At 41.6% G+C, this 20,797-nt stretch overlaps 1 protein-coding gene across 8 annotated transcripts in view; it reads left to right on the forward strand.

The window, feature by feature from the left end:
- adprh (ADP-ribosylarginine hydrolase) overlaps positions 1-20,797 on the forward strand; it is a 75,520-nt gene that overhangs the window by 45,857 nt on the left and 8,866 nt on the right. For all 8 annotated transcript variants that reach the window (XM_058062367.1, XM_058062366.1, XM_058062368.1 and 5 more), the window contains one exon: positions 16,882-16,985. The gene's annotated coding sequence lies outside the window, so the exon portion shown is untranslated. The remainder of the gene's footprint in view (positions 1-16,881; positions 16,986-20,797) is intronic.

A 20,797-nucleotide genomic window follows, 5' to 3' on the forward strand; every position in this document is an offset into this window, starting at 1 on the left:
CTAATTTACTCACGTCTAAAGGCAAATACACACATGGCATGATGTAGGGAGGTTATAGGACAACCTTGGCACTTTCTAAACTTGAGGCTCTCTTGCTAGGTGCTAGCATGATGACTGTTTGCATGTTAGCATTTAAGCTAATTTGCTCATGTTTAAAGGCAAATACACACATGCATGATGCAGGGACGTCATAGGACATCCATGGCAATTTCTAAACTTGAGGCTGTCATGCTAGGTGCTAGCATGTTAGCCGTTAGCATGTTAGCATTTAAGCTAATTTACTCATGTCTAAAGGCAAATACACATATGGCATGGTGTAGGGAGGTTATAGGACAACCTTGGCACTTTCTAAACTTGAGGCTCTCTTGCTAGGTGCTAGCATAATGATTGTTAGCATGTTAGCATTTAAGCTAATTTACTCATGTTTAAAGGCAAATACACACATGGCATGATGTAGGGAGGTGATAGGACAACCTTGGCACTTTCTAAACTTGGGACTTTCTTGCTAGGTGCTAGCATGATGACTGTTAGCATGTTAGCATTTAAGCTAATTTGCTCACGTTTAAAGGCAAATACACACATGCATGATGCAGGGACGTCATAGGACATCCTTGGCAGTTTCTAAACTTAAGGCTGTCTTGCTAGGTGCTAGCATGTTAGCATTTAAGCTAATTTACTCATGTCTAAAGGCAAATACACACATGGCATGATGTAGGGAGGTTATAGGACAACATTGGCACTTTCTATACTTGAGGCTCTCTTCCTAGGTGCTAGCATGATAACTGTTAGCATGTTAGCATTTAAGCTAATTTACTCACGTTTAAAGGCAAATACACACATGGCATGATGTAGGGAGGTTATAGGACAACCTTGGCACTTTCTAAACTTGAGGCTCTCTTGCTAGGTGCTAGCATAATGATTGTTAGCATGTTAGCACTTAAGCTAATTTACTCAAGTTTAAAGGCAATTACACACTTGGCATGATGTGGGGACACTATGGGACTGCATCAACTTTTTCCGTACTTGAGGCTTTCTTGCTAGGTGCTACCGCGATAGCCGTTGGCCCACCGGGCCCGAGGTTCACAGCACAGGTGGCCAGTCCATCAAAATTTCCGCGGGAATTTTCTAGTTATTCTTATATCTTAATCTTCCCACTTTTGTGCGCGTAATGCGGCCAAAACCGCAGGAAGGATCCCCACACATGTTACACCGCCGGAAACGTGGCACTCGGGACTACAGCGGTATTTATTTTTTGGAACGTTTTGTGTAACCATGGCGACGCTATTCGCGTTTGAAAAACGCAAAAATCAATGGTTCAAAAAATTAGGGACATTTGGGCTATTTTTAGAACAGCTCATGCCAGTGAAAAGAATGAGAATTTACAGACTTTTCACAGCCTTGTAGCTCAGCCATACGGCCACGTAGAAACGTGATTGATGGCTAATTTTTGAGATAAACTTCTGAAGTCTCTCTGTGGCTAAATGCTAATTGCTAGCATGTTAGCATGTTAGCATTTAAGCTAATTTACTCACATCTAAAGGCAAATACACACATGGCATGATGTAGGGAGGTTATAGGACAACCTTGGCACTTTCTAAACTTGATGCTCTCTTGCTAGGTGCTAGCATGGTAGCCGTTAGCATGTTAGCATTTAAGCTAATTTACTCATGTCTAAAGGCAAATACACACATGGCATGATGTAGGGAGGTTATAGGACAACCTTGGCACTTTCTAAACTTGAGGCTCTCTTGCTAGGTGCTAGCATAATGATTGTTAGCATGTTAGCATTTAAGCTAATTTACTCATTATTAAAGGCAAATACACACATGGCATGATGTAGGGAGGTTATAGGACAACCTTGGCACTTTCTAAACTTGATGCTCTCTTGCTAGGTGCTAGCATGGTAGCCGTTAGCATGTTAGCATTTAAGCTAATTTACTCATGTCTTCAGGCAAATACACACATGGCATGGTGTAGGGAGGTTATAGGACAACCTTGGCGCTTTCTAAACTTGAGGCTCTCTTGCTAGGTGCTAGCATGATAACTGTTAGCATGTTAGCATCTAAGCTAATTTACTCACGTTTAAAGGCAAATACACACATGGCATGATATAGGGAGGTTATAGGACAACCTTGGCACTTTGTAAACTTGAAACCCTCTTGCTAGGTGCTAGCATGGTAGCCGTTAGCATGTTAGCATTTAAGCTAATTTACTCATGTCTAAAGGCAAATACACACATGGCATGATGTAGGGAGGTTATAGGACAACCTTGGCACTTTCTCAACTTGATGCTCTCTTGCTAGGTGCTAGCATGGTAGCCGTTAGCATGTTAGCATTTAAGCTAATTTACTCATGTCTTCAGGCAAATACACATATGGCATGGTGTAGGGAGGTTATAGGACAACCTTGGCACTTTCTAAACTTGAGGCTCTCTTGCTAGGTGCTAGCATAATGATTGTTAGCATGTTAGCATTTAAGCTAATTTACTCATGTTTAAAGGCAAATACACACATGACATGATGTGGGGAGGTTGTAGGACAACCTTGGCACTTTCTCAACTTGATGCTCTCTTGCTAGGTGCTAGCATGGTAGCTGTTAGCATGTTAGCATTTAAGCTAATTTGCTCACGTTTAAAGGCAAATACACACATGCATGATGCAGGGACGTCATAGGACATCCTTGGCAGTTTCTAAACTTAAGGCTGTCTTGCTAGGTGCTAGCATGTTAGCATTTAAGCTAATTTACTCATGTCTAAAGGCAAATACACACATGGCATGATATAGGGAGGTTATAGGACAACCTTGGCACTTTCTAAACTTGAGGCTCTCTTGCTAGGTGCTAGCATGATAACTGTTAGCATGTTAGCATTTAAGCTAATTTACTCACATTTAAAGGCAAATACACACATGGCATGATGTAGGGAGGTTATAGGACAACCTTGGCACTTTCTAAACTTGAGGCTCTCTTGCTAGGTGCTAGCATAATGATTGTTAGCATGTTAGCATTTAAGCTAATTTACTCAAGTTTAAAGGCAATTACACACTTGGCATGATGTGGGGACACTATGGGACTGCATCAACTTTTTCCGTACTTGAGGCTTTCTTGCTCGGTGCTACCGCGGTAGCCGTTGGCCCACCGGGCCCGAGGTTCACAGCGCAGGTGGCCAGTCCATCAAAATTTCCGCGGGAATTTTCTAGTTATGGACTGGCCCAGTAGCCAGCCCATAGACTGCTACTTGCAGTAGCAGTCTATGGGCTGGCTACTGAGCCAGCCCATATTGTTATTGTTGTTTAGCTATTATTATTATGGACTGGCCCAGTAGCCAGCCCATAGACTGCTACTTGCAGTAGCAGTCTATGGGCTGGCTACTGAGCCAGCCCATATTGTTATTGCTGTTTAGTTATTATTATTTTTTTTATTCTTATATCTTAATCTTCCACTTTTTGCGCGCGTAATGCGGCCAAAACCGCAAGAAGGACCCCCACACATGTTACACCGCCGGAAACGTGGCGCTCGGGACTACAGCGGTATTTAATTTTTGGAAAGTTTTGTGTAACCATGGCGACGCTATTAACGAAAACGTTAAAAAATGGGCCACTTGATTAGGGAAATTCTTGTTCTATTTTTAGAACAGCACATAGGAAACGAGAATTTACAGACTTTTTCACAGCCTTGTAGCTCAGCCATACGGCCACGTAGAAACGTGATTGACGGCTCATTTTTGAGATAAACTTCTCTACTCTCTCTGTGGCTAATTAGTTTTGTCGTAGGATGTTTAGTTTTCCCTCTATCTTCGTCAGAAGGAGGTGTGCGCAGTTGCAGCGTCTCCCACTCTGACTCCACTGTGGCAGGGGAGACGAAGAGAAAACTTTTTGGCTTTGCAAACAACTCCTCTTCCTGGCCACACCGTTTTAGCCAGCTCGATTTAATTTGGTGAAAACGTAGGAAATCTTGTCCCCTTTCCAAAAATGTCACTCTTATGTCTGAGAGATGTACGGATTGCCTTCTGGGCCCTCAGAAGCGAGAAGAGCGCCGGCATTTCTCCCATTCACTCCCATGTTAAAGACGCCGTCTTTTTCTTTCTCCAAACCTTTAATTTTCTGTGTTTTCAACTCGTCATCTTGCGGTCGTTTCTCAACCGATATGCAAAACGAGCAGATCTATGCGAAGCCCCGACCCTCGGGCCGGTCACGGTCATCTCGTGGTGTCGATATCTTGAATCGTTTGGCCGTAAGAAGCTTCTGTTCGACATGAGCGATTCAGCCCTCTGAGCTCATTCACTGCCATGGCCACCACCTCCTCCTCCTCACAGCCCCTCCCTTCAAAAACCCCCTTTTCTTGACATGTGCGATTCCAATGATTCCCTTCCCAGCTGATACCATACAGCTCATTTATTGTGTAGATTTTAAAAGTTAGATTTTTCTAATTAAGCACAGTGACTCCAGGCACCTCAAAGACCAAAGTATCAAAATATCAACATTTTTATAGAATCCATGATACAGCAATAAGCTGTGTTATCATCATGTCAGGAATCGATAGTTCAGTATCGACCCGCATGCCATAAACTCTCTGCTCTTTAGTCCTCCATGGCAATGCAAGTGCTGCTGTCATTTGGAAAACAACACATGACATGTACAGACACCACAGCAGTGCCTGGCAACTTTCAAGACTTGATGCTATGTTGCTAGGCCCTCTTGCTAGGTGCTAGCATGGTAGCCATTAGCATGTTAGCATTTAAGCTAATTTACTCATGTCTAAAGGCAAATACACACATGGCATGATGTAGGGAGGTTATAGGACAACCTTGGCACTTTCTAAACTTCAGGCCCTCTTGCTAGGTTCTAGCATGGTAGCTGTTAGCACGTTAGCATTTAAGCTAATTTACTCATGTCTAAAGGCAAATACACACATGGCATGATGTCGGGAGGTTATAGGACAACCTTGGCACTTTCTAAACTTGAGGTTCTCTTGCTAGGTGCTAGCATGATGACTATTAGCATGTTAGCATTTAAGCTAATTTACTCATGTTTAAAGGCAAATACACCCATGGCATGATGCAGGGAGGTTATAGGACAACCTTGGCAGTTTCTAAACTTGAGGCCCTCTTGCTAGGTGCTAGCATAGTAGCTGTTAGCATGTTAGCATTTAAGCTAATTTACTCATGTCTAAAGGATAATACACACATGGCATGATGTAGGGAGGTTATAGGACAACCTTGGCACTTTCTAAACTTGAGGCTCTCTTGCTAGGTGCTAGCATGATGACTGTTAGCATGTTAGCATTTTAGCTAATTTACTCATGTCTAAGGGCAAATACAAACATGGCATGATGTGGGGACACTGTAGGACTACCCCAAACTTTTCAGGACCTGAGGCTGTTTTGCTAGGTGCTAGCATAATGATTGTTAGCATGTTAGCATTTAAGCTAATTTACTCAAGTTTAAAGGCAATTACACACTTGGCATGATGTGGGGACACTGTGGGACTGCGTCAACCTTTTCCGTACTTGAGGCTTTCTTGCTAGGTGCTACCGCGGTAGCCGTTGGCGCACCGGGCCCGAGGTTCACAGCACAGGTGGCCAGTCCATCAAAATTTCCGCGGGAATTTTCTAGTTATGGACTGGCCCAGTAGCCAGCCCATAGACTGCTACTTGCAGTAGCAGTCTATGGGCTGGCTACTGAGCCAGCCCATATTGTTATTGCTGTTTAGTTATTATTATTCCGTATATCTTAATCTTCCACTTTTTGCGCGCGTAATGCGGCCAAAACCGCAAGAAGGACCCCCACACATGTTACACCGCCGGAAACGTGGCGCTCGGGACTACAGCGGTATTTAATTTTTGGAAAGTTTTGTGTAACCATGGCGACGCTATTAACGAAAACGTTAAAAAATGGGCCACTTGATTAGGGAATCGCTGTTCTATTTTTAGAACAGCACATAGAAAACGAGAATTTACAGACTTTTCACAGCCTTTTAGCTCAGCCATACGGCCACGTAGAAACGTGATTGATGGCTCATTTTTGAGATAAACGCCTGAACTCTCTCTGTGGCTAAATGCTAATTGCTAGCATGTTAGCATGTTAGCATTTAAGCTAATTTACTCATGTCTAAAGGCAAATACACACATGGCATGATGTAGGGAGGTCATAGGACAACCTTGGCACTTTCTAAACTTGAGGCTCTCTTGCTAGGTGCTAGCATGTTAGCCGTTAGCATGTTAGCATTTAAGCTAATTTACTCATGTCTAAAGGCAAATCCACACATGGCATGATGTAGGGAGGTTATAGGACAACCTTGGCACTTTCTAAACTTGAGGCTCTCTTGCTAGGTGCTACCATGATAACTGTTAGCATGTTAGCCTTTAAGCTAATTTACTCACGTTTAAAGGCAAATACACACATGGCATGATATAGGGAGGTTATAGGACAACCTTGGCACTTTCTAAACTTGAAACCCTCTTGCTAGGTGCTAACATGGTAGCCGTTAGCATGTTAGCATTTAAGCTAATTTACTCATGTCTAAAGGCAAATACACACATGGCATGATGTAAGGAGGTTATAGGACAACCTTGGCACTTTCTCAACTTGATGCTCCCTTGCTAGGTGCTAGCATGGTAGCCGTTAGCATGTTAGCATTTAAGCTAATTTACTCATGTCTTCAGGCAAATACACATATGGCACGGTGTAGGGAGGTTATAGGACAACCTTGGCACTTTCTAAACTTGAGGCTGTCTTGCTAGGTGCTAGCATAATGATTGTTAGCATGTTAACATTTAAGCTAATTTACTCACGTTAAAAGGCAAATATACACATGACATGATGTGGGGAGGTTATAGGACAACCTTGGTAGTTTCTAAACTTGAGGCTGTCTTGCTAGGTGCTAGCATGTTAGCCGTTAGCATGTTAGCATTTAAGCTAATTTACTCATGTCTAAAGGCAAATACTCACATGGCAGGATGTAGGGAGGTTATAGGAAAACCTTGGCACTTTCTCAACTTGATGCTCTCTTGCTAGGTGCTAGCATGATGACTGTTAGCATGTTAGCATTTAAGCTAATTTACTCATGTCTAAAGGCAAATACACACATGGCATGATGTAGGGAGGTTATAGGACAACCTTGGCACTTTCTAAACTTGAGGTTCTCTTGCTAGGTGCTAGCATGTTAGCCGTTAGCATGTTAGCATTTAAGCTAATTTACTCATGTCTAAAGGCAAATACACACATGGCATGATGTAGGGAGGTTATAGGACAACCTTGGCACTTTCTAAACTTGAGGCTCTCTTGCTATGTGCTAGCATGATAACTGTTAGCATTTTAGCATTTAAGCTAATTTACTCACGTTTAAAGGCAAATACACACATGGCATGATATAGGGAGGTTATAGGACAACCTTGGCACTTTCTAAACTTGAAACCCTCTTGCTAGGTGCTAACATGGTAGCCGTTAGCATGTTAGCATTTAAGCTAATTTACTCATGTCTAAAGGCAAATACACACATGGCATGATGTAGGGAGGTTATAGGACAACCTTGGCACTTTCTCAACTTGATGCTCTCTTGCTAGGTGCTAGCATGGTAGCCGTTAGCATGTTAGCATTTAAGCTAATTTACTCATGTCTAAAGGCAAATTCACACATGGCATGATGTAGGGAGGTTATAGGAGAACCTTGGCAGTTTCTAAACTTGAGGCTGTCTTGCTAGGTGCTAGCATGATGACTGTTAGCATGTTAGCATTTAAGCTAATTTACTCATGTTTAAAGGCAAATACACACATGCATGATGCAGGGACGTTATAGGACATCCTTGGCACTTTCTAAACTTGAGGCTCTCTTGCTAGGTGCTAGCATAATGACTGTTAGCGTGTTAGCATATAAGCTAATTTACTCACGTTTAAAGGCAAATACACACATGGCATGATGTGGGGAGGTTATAGGACAACCTTGGTAGTTTCTAAACTTAAGGCTGTCTTGCTAGGTGCTAGCATGATGACTGTTAGCATGTTAGCATTTAAGCTACTTTGCTCATGTTTAAAGGCAAATTAACACATGCATGATGCAGGGACGTTATAGGACATCCTTGGCACTTTCTAAACTTGAGGCTCTCTTGCTAGGTGCTAGCATAATGCCTGTTAGCATGTTAGCATTTAAGCTAATTTACTCATGTCTACAGGCAAATACACACATGGCATGGTGTAGGGATGTTACAGGACAACCTTGGCACTTTCTAAAGTTGAGGTTCTCTTGCTAGGTGCTAGCATGATAACTGTTAGCATGCTAGCATTTAAGCTAATTTACTCATGCCTAAAGGCTACTAAGCACATGTCATGATGTGGGGAGGTTATAGGACAACCTTGGTACTTTCTAAACTTGAGGCCCTCTTGCTAGGTGCTAGCATGATGACTGTTAGCATGTTAGCATTTTAGCTAATTTACTCATGTCTAGAGGAAAATACACACATGGCATGATGTGGGGACACTGTAGGACTGCCCCAAACTTTTCAGGACCTTAGGCTGTTTTGCTATGTGTTAGCACGGTAGCCGTTAGCATGTTAGCATTTTAGCTAATTTACTCAAGTTTAAAGGCAAATACACACTTGGCATGATGTGGGGACACTATGGGACTGCATCAACCTTTTCCGCACTTGAGGCTTTCTTGCTAGGTGCTACCGCGGTAGCCGTTGGCACACCGGGCCCGAGGTTCACAGCACAGGTGGCCAGTCCATCAAAATTTCCGCGGGAATTTTCTAGTTATTCTTATATCTTAATCTTCCACTTTTTGTGCGCGTAATGCGGCCAAAACCGCAAGAAGGACCCCCACACATGTTACACCGTCGGAATCGTGACGCTCGGGACTACAGCGGTATTTATTTTTTGGAACGTTTCGTGTAACCATGGCGACGCTATTTGCGATAGAAAAAAAAATCGGCCACTAGATTAGGTACACCATTCTATTTTTAGAACAGCCGCATTCCAGAGAAAACGAGAATTTACAGACTTTTCACAGCCTTGTAGCTCAGCCATACGGCCACGTAGAAACGTGGTTGATGGCTCATTTTTTAGATAAACTTCTGAACTCTCTCTGTGGCTAAATGCTAATTGCTAGCATGTTAGCATGTTAGCATTTAAGCTAATTTACTCATGTTTAAAGGCAAATACACCCATGGCATGATGCAGGGAGGTTCTAGGACAACCTTGGCAGTTTCTAAACTTGAGGCTCTCTTGCTAGGTGCTAGCATGGACCCGTTAGCATGTTAGCATTTAAGCTAATTTACTCACGTTTAAAGGCAATTGCACACATGACATGATGTAGGGAGGTTATAGGACAACCTTAGCAGTTTCTAAACTTGAAGCTCTCTTGCTAGGTGCTAGCATGGTATCCGTTAGCATGTTAGCATTTAAGCTAATTTACTCATGTCTAAAGGCAAATACACATATGGCATGGTGTAGGGAGGTTATAGGACAACCTTGGCACTCTCTAAACTTGAGGCTCTCTTGCTAGGTGCTAGCATAATGATTGTTAGCATGTTAGCATTTAAGCTAATTTGCTCACGTTTAAAGGCAAATACACACATGACATGATGCAGGGACGTTATAGGACATCCTTGGCAGTTTCTAAACTTGAGGCTGTCTTGCTCGGTGCTAGCATGTTAGCCGTTAGCATGTTAGCATTTAAGCTAATTTACTCATGTCTAAAGGCAAACACACATGGCATGATGTAGGGAGGTTATAGGACAACCTTGGCAGTTTCTAAACTTGAGGCTGTCTTGCTAGGTGCTAGCATGATGACTGTTAGCATGTTAGCATTTAAGCTAATTTGCTCATGTTTAAAGGCAAATACACACATGCATGATGCAGGGACGTTATAGGACATCCTTGGCACTTTCTGAACTTGAGGCTCTCTTGCTAGGTGCTAGCATAATGACTGTTAGCGTGTTAGCATATAAGCTAATTTACTCACGTTTAAAGGCAAATACACACATGGCATGATGTGGGGAGGTTATAGGACAACCTTGGTAGTTTCTAAACTTAAGGCTGTCTTGCTAGGTGCTAGCATGTTAGCCGTTAGCATGTTAGCATTTAAGGTAATTTACTCATGTCTACAGGCAAATACACACATGGCATGATGTAGGGATGTTATAGGACAACCTTGGCACTTTCTAAACTTGGGACTCTCTTGCTAGGTGCTAGCATGATGACTGTTAGCATCTTAGCATTTAAGCTAATTTGCTCATGTTTAAAGGCAAATACACACATGCATGATGCAGGGACGTTTTAGGACATCCTTGGCAGTTTCTAAACTTGAGGCTGTCTTGCTAGGTGCTAGCATGTTAGCCGTTCGCATGTTAGCATTTAAGCTAATTTACTCATTTCTAAAGGCAAATACACACATGGCATGATATAGGGAGGTTATAGGACAACCTTGGCACTTTTTAAACTTGAGGGTCTCTTGCTAGGTGCTAGCATGATAACTGTTAGCATGTTAGCATTTAAGCTAATTTACCCACGTTTAAAGGCAAATACACACATGGCATGATATAGGGAGGTTGAAGGACAACCTTGGCACTTTGTAAACTTGAAACTCTCTTGCTAGGTGCTAGCATGTTAGCCGTTAGCATGTTAGCATTTAAGCTAATTTACTCATGTCTAAAGGCAAATACACACATGGCATGATGTAGGGAGGTTATAGGACAACCTTGGCACTTTCTAAACTTGAGGGTCTCTTGCTAGGTGCTAGCATGATGACTGTTAGCATGTTAGCATTTAAGCTAATTTGCTCTTGTTTAAAGGCAAATACACACATGCATGATGCAGGGACGTTATAGGACATCCTTGGCAGTTTCTAAACTTGAGGCTGTCTTGCTAGGTGCTAGCATGTTAGCCGTTAGCATGTTCGCATTTAAGCTAATTTGCTCATGTCTAAAGGCAAATACACACATGGCATGATGTAGGGAGATTATAGGACAACCTTGGCACTTTCTAAACTTGAGGGCCTCTTGCTAGTTGCTAGCATGGTAGCCTTTAGCATGTTAGCATTTAAGCTAATTTACTCATGTCTAAAGGAAAATACACACATGGCATGGTGTAGGGACGTCATAGGACATCCTTGGCACTTTCTAAACTTGAGGCTCTCTTGCTAGGTGCTAGCATAATGATTGTTAGCTTGTTAGCATTTAAGCTAATTTACTCACGTTTAAAGGCAAATACACACATGACATGATGTAGGGAGGTTATAGGACAACCTTGGTAGTTTTTAAACTTGAGGCTGTCTTGCTAGGTGCTAGCATGTTAGCCGTTAGCATTTAAGCTAATTTGCTCATGTCTAAAGGCAAATACACACATGACATGATGTGGGGAGGTTATAGGACAACCTTGGCACTTTCTAAACTTGGGACTCTCTTGCTAGGTGCTAGCATGATGACTGTTAGCATGTTAGCATTTAAGCTAATTTACTCATGTCTAAAGGCAAATACACACATGGCATGATGTAGGGAGGTTATAGGACAACCTTGGCACTTTCTAAACTTGAGGCTCTCTTGCTAGGTGCTAGCATAATGATTGTTAGCATGTTAGCATTTAAGCTAATTTACTCACGTTTAAAGGCAAATACACACATGGTATGATGTATGGAGGTGATAGGACAACCTTGACACTTTCTAAACTTGGGACTCTCTTGCTAGGTGCTAGCATGATGACTGTTAGCATGTTAGCATTTAAGCTAATTTGCTCACGTTTAAAGGCAAATACACACATGCATGATGCAGGGACGTCATAGGACATCCTTGGCAGTTTCTAAACTTAAGGCTGTCTTGCTAGGTGCTAGCATGTTAGCATTTAAGCTAATTTACTCATGTCTAAAGGCAAATACACACATGGCATGATGTAGGGAGGTTATAGGACAACCTTGGCACTTTCTAAACTTGAGGCTCTCTTGCTAGGTGCCAGCATAATGATTGTTAGCATGTTAGCATTTAAGCTAATTTACTCAAGTTTAAAGGCAATTACACACTTGGCATGATGTGGGGACACTATGGGACTGCATCAACTTTTTCCGTACTTGAGGCGTTCTTGCTAGGTGCTACCGCAGTAGCCGTTGGCCCACCGGGCCCGAGGTTCACAGCACAGGTGGCCAGTCCATCAAAATTTCCGCGGGAATTTTCTAGTTGTTCATATTGTCGCCATTAACAGTTAGCTGAAGCACCACTCATGTACTTGAGTGTCACATGGCGACCAGAGCAATCAAAAAGTCATAAAAATGTGACACAGGGATTTAATTCGGTGGCAATTATAGTAAACTTGTGTTTCAGCCACAACGGCAGAAAATACAACAATTATTATCATAATTATTTGCCTGCTGGACCCGGTGATGAGAGAGGGTAAACGTTCACTAAATGATTCATCGTGTGTTGCTATGAGGCAACAAAGTGGCCAACAATGTTTTTCTCCATGTGTACTTTGGCCATTTGTACTTCAGCCAACAGTGTGGAGGTTTTTACAGTTTTTTTTCTCTCAGTTTCTAATTCTATCATAGGCAGAATGTGTACTTTCAGTTGTACATCCCCCTATTTTTACATTATAAATCTAAAACAATTACTTTTTATAGCAACCCTACAGTTTCGGCTTCCTGTCACATTCCAAAAAATATGCATGCAACGTTAATAGGACTCTAAATTGGCTATTCATGTGAATATGAATGGCTTTTTTTTTTATAAATACACCACACTGATGTTAAACACCAAAGTTGACCCCATAGGTCAGACAGACTTGAAATTTCTCATCCATGCATGTATATGCATGACATGTATGCTAGCATGTCCCCCATTCTTCACACGTACATTTCCTATTGAAAAGTGCATTCATTCAATTTTTCACAGGGGGTGCTGGAGCCTATCCCAGCTTTTTCCTGTCTTTGGGCGAGAGGCGGGGTACACCCTGGACTGGTCGCCAGCCAGCCAATCACAGGGCACATATAGACAAACAACCATTCACACTCACATTCATTGCGCAACTGCAGGGTCTTGAGACACAAGCTAGAGAGCGACCTAAACAGTAGCCTTCAAGTTATTTCCTTTAAACTTAAATAGCCAAAAACTTACCACTTCCACACGGATAGGGAGGATAACTATTAACAGTTATTTAACCTTTAACATGAACATTAATCAAACGTAATATTTTTTTCTGGGTACATGATACCATACAGCATCCATATCAAACTTGCGCGGGCCGCACTAACATTAAACTTTCATATCAAGGCGGGGGTCTCAAACTAGTGTCCTGCGGGCCACATTTGGCCCGCGGGCCGCATGTTTGAGACCCCTGGACTAGCACCTACACAGACTCGCCTAATCTAAGTTATACTTGGAAAGAATAACAGTGTATTAATTGATGGGCGGCTGCACGTCGGATGAGTGGGTTAGATCACAGGCCTCAAAGCCAGGAGATCCGAGTTCAATTCCACCCTCGGCCATCTCTGTGTGGAGTTTGCATGTTCTCCCCGTGCATGCGTGGGTTTTCTCCGGGTACTCCGGTTTCCTCCCACATTCCAAAAACATGCTAGGTTAATTGGCGACTCCAAATTGTCCATAGGTATGAATGTGAGTGTGAATGGTTGTTTGTCTATATGTGCCCTGTGATTAAATAGCCAAAAACTTACCACTTCCACACGGATAGAGACATTAAACTTTCATATCAAGGCGGGGGCCTCAAACTAGTGTCCTGCGGGCCACATTTGGCCCGCGGGCCGCGTGCTTGAGACCCCTGATGTAGGCTATACAGAACATGCAGTGTTATGTTATCAATGTAACATTACTGACACCTAGTGGCCAGAATACTACATATGCCCTGTCTTTCTATATTTTTGATGAATAATAGGCCATAGTCAACCATAAAACAGCAATTTTGAAAAACCATTGTTCAAACCCTGATGTATCAAGGGACAACAGTATTTTCTTGTCGTAAACGACAGCAAATTAAGGCAGTGAAGTTGCATTAGACGTCAAATTGTGTTCAGTCCCCATAGCGACTTCCAACAGTGGAATTATATCATTGATGGATGAACAGAATAAACGAGACAAAATAAGCCGCTCTCAAGGTTGTCATTTGTTTTGCCGTCTGCCAGAAAGCCATCATGCAGGAATCGTCTAAAAAAAAACCTCTCCAGTGGTGCTCTCATATGCATGAAATACATCACATTTTCATATTGTGGAGATATACCAGCGTGTTACAATGAATAATTCCCTTGTCCTTTTAAATGTGAAACAGGGAAATTAGCTCGCTCTGAATCTCCCTGTGTGCTGAGCTTGAGAGCCTTGCAGCCACTCAGAAATAAGCACAGTTATGCTGCCCAGAGGTGCAACCGGTTGGAGAGGAGGAATATCCATCTGCTTTCTATGCCGCTTATCCTCATTATGGTCACAGGGGGGGTATGCTGGAGCCTATGAGGACGAATATGGTGAACTAAAATTAAAGTTGAAGAGGGCTCTGAAAAAAGCACTTTTATTTAATGGAATAGTTCCAACAAAAACAGTACTTTTTCTTATTTTGATTTAGTTCAAAGTGATGCAACGAATGATTCATTGTTTGCATCACAACAGCAAACATGACAGTTTTGTGGCATTTTACAAAGACAAATGGAAAAGCAATTAGTAAAGTATTCTTCTGAGAGAATTGCCTTTTCTTGGTCAATAACATTAGCATTATGCTAATGTTACAGTGCTGGAATAGATTGTATTCCTTCCACACCAGACGCCATAACATCCACTTGTCCGGTATATGAACCCACGACTCTCAGTTTGTCAATGATGGAACCAACAGCAGGCTGCTAATACAATCACATATGATAATAGCTTGTGTGCAACAGGAGAATAGTATTGCAAAGTCATCACCGGAGTGCAATTTCACTCGGAAAAACAAGCCAAAATACTGCTTGGAAACCAATTACAGAATCATCCGCAGGATCCCGGAAAAGCTCATTTGACTTTTACTCTATAAAATTTCAATTCCAACAGAAGTTAAACTGTAATAGACAAAGTATGAATGCATATTAAATTATTATTTTTACCTTTTCACAGCTCGTAACTTATTACAGTAAACCTCGGATATATCAGACTCGGATATATCGGAAATTCGCTCACAACGGACAGATAAAAAATAACCAATTTTTCTGTAATGCATTTCCAATAAAAATTCATTGCATATATCAGATTTTTTACAACGGATTTCGCCTATTTCGGACAAAATCTCCAGTCCCGTTCCAATGCATTTCCATTAAATTTCCCTCGCATATATCGGACGGCCGCATCGTGGCGCTCCGATTCGCCGAATTGTGACAGGCCGCTATACGACGTCATTTGCAGCGTTTGCAGCGTTGCCTGCGCGTCCAGATACATTGGAAACATAGTCAAGGAAGTGCCTTTTTATAACGGATAAAATCCGATTTACGCATATACCGGATATAAATCCGATATATGCGTAAAACGGACATTTTCCGGTATACGCATATAACGGATTTCGCTTATATCGGACAAAACCAGTGGGAACAATTGAATCCGATATATCCGAGGTTTACTGTATATGATGTCACTGGAATTCCATGGGAACATTTTCCTGATTCCTCCTCTGTATTTAAATAAACTTTCCAGTAGGGATGGTTTAAATGACCAAAATGAGAGCACGGCATTCTTTCTTGGCGTCACAAAAGGGCATACATATATACAGCCTCAGGTGATGTGCAGCCACGACAACATGCATATGCAAAAAAAAAATAATAAAAATGGAAAGGGCATTTTGGACAAAACATGTTTTTCAGTCAGTAGCAGAGACATTTTAATTAACTCACAATAGCCTTAAATCAAGACTTTTCCAAGTGGGAATTGTGTTATGTATGATAATAAGACATTCCTGCCTTTTTGCGTTTGTGTGTGTGTGTGTGTGAGAGGGACACAATTCTGTTTGAAGTTTTGTATGGAAATAACACAAAGTGACTAATATGACTGTTTCATTTCAGTAATATCACTCTGGCTGTTTAATACTTTGTCCTCTCCATTATGGTCTTTTATAACCATCATAGACATTTGCTCATGTCGTCTAGTTTGTTTTTGTTATTCTGTTATTGTCATTGCAATTGTTGTTGTTCTCTCTTTGTTTTGTCCCATTCTTGTCCCATTATTTTTTTTCTTCTTTTCTATCCCCTCCTACTCCAATCTGGCTGCCCTAAATGTGTTTGTTTAGCATGTAAGTGCATTTAGATCATTCATTCATTTTCCAGCGCTTTTTCCTCACGAGGTTGCTGGAGCCTATCCCAGCTGTCTTGGGGCGAGAGGCAGGGTACACCCTGGACTGGTTGCCAGCCAATCACAAGGCACATATAGACAAACAACCATTCACACTCACATTCATACCTATGGACAATTTGGAGTCGCCAATTAACCTAGCATGTTTTTGGAATGTGGGAGGAAACCGGAGTACCCGGAGAAAACCCACGCATGTACGGGGAGAACATGCAAACTCCACACAGAGATGGCCGAGGGTGGAATCGAACCCTGGTCCTCCCAGCTGTGAGGTCTGTGCGCTAACCAATGCGTGCTAACCACCGCATTTAGATCAATAATACCAATTGTCCCAATAGCTGGACAGAATAAATAAATACATGAAGACTGAAATAGATAAATGAACATTTAATATCACGTTTACCTTTACAGTCATCCCTTGTTTATCGTGGCTAATTGGTTCCGATAAATGAATTTCTGTGATAGGATTCAGCCACTTTACAAAAGCCGACCCTCTCCATACTGACCATTTTTGTTGATTTTGATTGATTTATTGTGTTTGTGGTCTATATAGACTAGACTAGATACATTAGACTCTCATCTTTCATCTTTCCTTCTTTAGTATTCAGCATTGGAAGACAGGGTTGGATAAAGGAGATTGATTTCCTGTGGCCACCCCTGAAGGGACAAGCCCAAAGAGAAAGAAGAAGTAATCATCAGCACAACGTAAGTTTCAGCAAAATATCACTTCCCAACACAAAAAGGGATAGAAACTGTTTTTTTTTTGTGTGAAACATTTCAAATATAACTTTCACTTTGACACAATACCATTACTGTATATACTATACCATTACTGTATATGTATATCTAGCCAAAATATTTAAGCAACTATGCCACAACATAACACAAAAATGGTTTTACATCAAAATCATTTATTTACAAATATAACACTAGTAACTATTTAAAATATGTCATCTTCACATGTTTTCACACTTAGGTCTAGCCTAGGTCTTTGTGCAAAATTTAGATTTAGAAGCTTTTAGTCCGAGATAGAGTTGTTACTTATTGATTATGGCATAATAATAAGAGTAAGAGTAAAGAACATTCATTCATTCATTTTCTACCGCTTTTCCTCACGAGGGTCGCAGCGGTGCTGGAGCCTATCCCAGCTGTCTTCAGGCAAGAGGCGGGGTACACCCTGGACTGGTGGCCAGCCAATCACAGGGCACATATAGACAAACAACCATTCACACTCACATTCATACCGATGGACAATTTGGAGTCGCCAATTAACCTAACCCAACATTTTGGAATGGGCGGCACGGTGCTCGAGTGGTTAGCACGCAGCCCTCACAGCTAGGAGACCAGGGTTCAATTCCACCCTCGGCCATCTCTGTGTGGAGTTTGCATGTCCTCCGGGTACTCCGGTTTCCTCCCACATTCCAAAAACATGCTAGGTTAATTGGCGACTCCAAATTGTCCATAGGTATGAATGTGAGTGTGAATGGTTGTTTGTCTATATGTGCCCTGTGATTGGCTGGCTAGCGACCAGTCCAGGGTGTACCCTGCCTCCCGCCCGAAGACAGCTGGGATAGGCTCCAGCACCCTTGTGAGGATACAGAGGTAGAAAATGAATTAATGTATTTAATGTATTGCAGTATTTGATTTGACTAATAATAGACTATAGTCAACCACAAGACAGCGATCAATTAATTAATTTATGAATTTCTGAAACTTAATGACTGTATTATGGACTGAGTGGTTAGCGCGTAGGGCACACAGCTAGAAGACCTGAGTTCGATTCCACCCTCGGGACATTTCTGGCCGGGTTTTCTCCGGGTACTCCGGTTTCCTCCCACATTCCAAAAACATGCTAGGTTAATTAGCGACTCCAAATTGTCCATAGGTATGAATGTGAGTGTGAATGGTTGTTTGTCTATATGTACCCTGTGATTGGCTGGCCACCAGTCCAGGGTGTACCCCGCCTCTTGCCTGAAGACAGCTGGGATAGGCTCCAGCACCCCGGAAATAGCGGTAGAAAATGAATGAATGTTTTTGGAAGGTGGGAGAAAACCCACGCATGCACGGGGAGAACATACAAACTCCACACAGAGATGGCCGAGGGTGGAATTAAACCCTCGTTGTGAGGTCTGCGCGCTAACCACTAGACCGCCGTGCCGCCCCGAGTAAAGAACATGTGGCGACATAACAGACTGACATTTTGTCATATTGTAGCAACACTCATTTGTAAGTCACATGAGATTTAGCATAATAAGCTACTGGTCCTGATGTGTGATGTATTTTAACCATCGCCTCATTGACTTTAATGGCGTGTCGGAGTAAACAAACAACATATTTAATTGTTCTGTCCTCTTGTACAGTCGTTGGAGACTATTTTAAAAAGGAAAAAGGCTGCTTTTAGTGAGAAAATGAGGAGAAAAAAGCAAAGTCACAACAAACAGCTGCTTAAGTTCAGTGACGCGTACAACATTACTAGTAGCTTATTATTTGCTAGTGTGAATATTGCTGCTTTAAGCTAAACCTCCAATACAAAAAGTCATCATTAAAGGTCACATGATGTCAGAGCCTGGATGGCCAATTTAAAACCTTTATTAACGCTACAGGCAATGTTTTAAGTTACATTTTATCAGTCATTCAAATGTAAAAGTAGTTAACCACCGGAGAGGTTTCTGGTCGGAGTAATGTCTTTATTTGTATCATGTTTTTTTCAACTTGCTTCTAATGCACTTTTCTGGTCAAAAAAAAAAAAATACGGGAAACCTCACACACAAAATGGCATAAAATGCCAGAAATTGAGGCCGGGGATTTTTTACAAAAAACATAAGTGAGTATGTCTTTTTTTTGTTTTTTTCAACTTGCTTCTAATGCACTTTTCTGGTTTAAAAAAAAACAAAAAAAAAAACAGGGGCAACCTCACACACACTCAACAGGGGCTTGAAAAGCATCCAAAAATGGCATAAAATGACAGAGTTTGAGGGCGGTGATTTTTGACAAAAAACACAAGTCGTTTTTTTCTGTTTTTTTCAACTTGTTTCTAGTGCACCTTTCTCATAAAAAAAAACAAAGCGTAACCTCACAGACACTCAACAGGGGCCCCAGAAGCGTCCAAAACTGGCATAAAATGCCAGAGTTTGAGGGCGGTGATTTTTGACAAAAAACGTAAAAATGTCGTTTTTTCCATTTTTTCAACTTGCTTCTAATGCACTTTTCTGGTCACAAAAACAGGGGAAACCTCACACACACTCAACAGGGGCCCCAGAAGCATCCAAAAATGGCATTAAATGCCAGAGTTAGAATTTTGTGATTTTTGACAAAAAATGCAAGGTGTTAGTATGTCCTTTTTTTCCGTTTTTTTTTTCAACTTGCTCCTAATGCACCTTTCTCGTAAAAAAAAAAACAGGGGAAACCTCACGCACACTCAACAGCGGCTCCAGAAGCACCCAAAAATCACATAAAATGCCAATGTTTGAATTTGGTGATTTTTGACAAAAAATGGTAGTATGTCGTTTTTTTTCAACTTGCTTCTAATGCACTTTTCTGGTCAAAAAACCAGGGGAAACCTCACACACACTCAACAGGGGCCCCAGAAGCATCCAAAAATGGCATAAAATGCCCAAGTTTGAGGGCGGTGATTTTTGACAGAAAATGTAAGGGTATGTCGTTTTTTTGTTTTTTTTTCAACTTGCTTTTCATGCACTTCATGCACAAAAACAACAAAAAAAACGGGGAAACCTCACACACTCAACAGGGGCCCTAGAAGCATCCAAAAATGGCATAAAATGGAAGGGTTCCACATCCATACAAGTGTACACATACATAAATACATACATACATGCATACACGTGTACACATATATACATACATACACACACGCGTACACACACACCCACACCCACAGCCACGTTGGTTGAATGATGGACAAGGGCAGGTGTTGAATATTGATTCCCACAGCTGATCCGTCCATCTGAGCTGCCATGAAAGGCAGTGAATGTGTTTGGATGGCTGATTTGTCAACCTGCACAAAGGGTGATGGTAAAAAGGAAGGTGAATAAAGACGTAATGACGCGTGTTGGCAGACCTTAAACATGAATGATGGCTGCATGCGGTCTTGGTAGGGAAGCAGGACAATGAAGAGGTCCATTAATGGGCTGGCAACAAGCACAGCTTTGCTGCACGTGTTTCTCATAATTATCAAGCCTGAGACTCTTCTCGTCATGTGATTATCATGTTGTTGTTTTTTTAAATTGCCATGCAGAAAGCATCTCTTCTCTTCTGGTTTGTCTTTGGTCTCAGACCAAGCTGATGCTGATCCTACAGGCCTGGACTAAATGAAGCAATTCCCAAGTTTGTTTATCTAAAAATAAGTTCCTGTTTTTTGCATACATTAAATACTTTTGTATATATATATTTTTACATAATCTTAACATTAAGTGTAAAATCCTTCTTCCAACCATCCATTTTCTATGCTGGAACCTATCCTAGCTGACTTTGCATGAGAGGTGGGGTACACATATAAG

Source organism: Doryrhamphus excisus, chromosome 22 (genome assembly GCF_030265055.1).
Source record: "Doryrhamphus excisus isolate RoL2022-K1 chromosome 22, RoL_Dexc_1.0, whole genome shotgun sequence".
NCBI lineage: Eukaryota > Metazoa > Chordata > Actinopteri > Syngnathiformes > Syngnathidae > Doryrhamphus > Doryrhamphus excisus.